Source organism: Schistocerca nitens, chromosome 3 (genome assembly GCF_023898315.1).
Source record: "Schistocerca nitens isolate TAMUIC-IGC-003100 chromosome 3, iqSchNite1.1, whole genome shotgun sequence".
Lineage (NCBI taxonomy): Eukaryota > Metazoa > Arthropoda > Insecta > Orthoptera > Acrididae > Schistocerca > Schistocerca nitens.
The window spans coordinates 577,885,470-577,887,995 of record NC_064616.1 but is presented as its reverse complement, the minus strand read 5'-3'; positions in this window follow the sequence as shown (position 1 = coordinate 577,887,995).

Below are 2,526 nucleotides of genomic sequence, written 5' to 3'. Positions count from 1 at the left end.
GAAGGACGGCATTACCACTACCGAACCATTTGGCAAGTTTGTGGATCAGTTTGTTTCGCAAGTAATGCCAGACTGTTTCACTTTACAGGATGCATTGTCCGGCGGATATATACGTCCCTTCTCTGCGGCAATGTTTCAGCTGTCTCAGATTTAATCATGTGAGCAGCCAGTGCCGCTCTGCCATAAGATGCACCAAATTCGACGGAAACTACGCGCGAGCCCACTACACGGCTACTCAGCTGCGATGTGTACATGGCAACCAGGCGTACGAGGCGGTAAACTGGGAGTACCAAGAGTGCGCCCGCCAGAGGTACGTCAATGAAGTCGCTACTAGGCAAGGCGTCACTTTGGTGGAAGCCTAGATGGCTGTCTCACATAGGCCGTATGCTGAAGCAGTGCAGCCTCCTCCATCCCTGCGTGATGAACGAGCCTTCCCAGCCCTGCAGACTCAGCCGTACAGACATGCAGTCACAAAGCAGCGACGCCAGATCGCCTGCACGGCGCCCACACTCAGATGGACGCTTCCTCCATTTCTGCATACGTAGGACCTGCCACTGGGACCGATCCGAAGCAATCCGTACCCATCGCAACACCTCGCCTCCATGTCTCTGAACAAGTCTTTAACGGAAGTTCCACTCCGGAGATGGAAAAATGCAGACCGTTCGATCTGGCGTCACTCACATTGCAAGACAAACGTTTTCATCTTATCGTGCAGGTCATTCACGAAATCCAAACGGCACCACAAAGGCCAATCAATTCGACAGCGATACGCCAGATGTTACTGGAAACTCTGAGTCCGCAAAATTGCGATAAAAATTCTACAACGGAATGTCAGATCGGTCATTTCCAAGAGAGAAACCCCGCAAAGAGAATTACTTTCACAAGACATACACATTGCTGCTGTCTCAGAAACTTCATTTTAACCACATTCATTGTTCTTTCTCCCTGGCTTCCACATTTTTCTGGAAGACAGACATGATGCAAAAGGAAGACTTGCACTGTTTGCTCGATCCTCAATTCCTGCTTTTGCTAGATACGTGACCACACACATACATTAGAGGCTTTCAAGCGGTAGTGGTGCGCACTCGTAACAAGACTTTAGACCTCTCCATAGTAGCACTATACTGTCCTCCAGGAATAAAAATCCAAACTGATGAGTGGCATACATTGGTTATTCAGCGCGATCCCATTTCCCCTTTTTTGTGGAGACTTCAATGCGCACCATACGTCCTGGGGATGCGAGATGAACGATCGATATGGAGCAGCTGTTCTGGACGTCATAGATAAATTAATATAATTTATTCTGAACAACCGTAGCCCAACTCTCATCCTGGGGCCTGGAAGACTCTCGTCTGTAATAGACATCATCCTGTGTTCTTCGAATATCTACCAAGAATTTAAGAGGAAGGTCTGCCCTACCCGCTGGGATCTGATCAGTTTGCTATTCGAATAGCTACGATAAATAAGAGTGATCCAGGTTCTTAGATGCAGTCACCAAAATGGGACATGCGCAAAGCAAACTGAGAGGTGTATAAAACATATATAAAGGAAGACCTTGAAGGTTTATTGCAAGGCCCGCAGACGAACGTTATAACGTGTTCATTTCCCTAATAAATGAGGTGGCCGTATTTTCCAAATGCCAAGTCAAACCGATCCTGAGGCCGAAAGGTCTTCCAGTTCAATGGTGGAATCAGGATTGCTCAAGACAAGTTGCTCAACGAAAACTAGTTTACAGCATCTGTAAACGAGAACGATCCTGGACGAATTTTCTCAAACACAAACAAGTGTCCGCCGATACCAAACTCTTTCTGAAGCAGCGAAAAAAACAGTCCTGGAAATAGGTTTTGAGACACCCATCAGAGAAACTCTGTTGTCATTTTTTTAAAAAAAAGAAATATTTATTCATAACGATGTTGATTATACATCAACAACCCACTATCTAGCTAATTAGTGGGTCCTACGAATTTACAATAGTGTTACAAGCAGCTAACGTATGGTAGTGTCAATACCTTTAATTCTAAATGGGCAAGCTACTACTATGCATTTTAGTATGCTGAGAACTGCAGTTGAACTACTATCCTACTGCACTACTCTACCTGCAGCGATACAGGTGTGCCAGAAAACTACACACAACAAAAAAATTTTTGCATCACCTCGGTTCCGAGAGTTCCGGAACCTGTACAGAAAATTGGAATAGAGATCAACATAAACATCATTTCCGCCCTTTTTATTCCTCATGAAACCCACACATTGCATGTTGTACCACCATACAGCGAGACCTTCAGACGTTGTGGTCCAGATTGCTACACACACAGGTACTTCTAATACGCAGTAGCACGTCCTCTTGCATTGATGCGCCGGCCGAGTTCGCCGAGCGGTTCTAGGTGCTACAGTCTGGAACCGCGCGACCGCTACAGTCGCAGGTTCGAATCCTGCCTCGGGCATGGATGTGTGTGATGTCCTTAGGTTAATTAGGTTTAAGTAGTTCTAAGTTCTAGGGGACTCATGACCTCAGATGTTAACTGC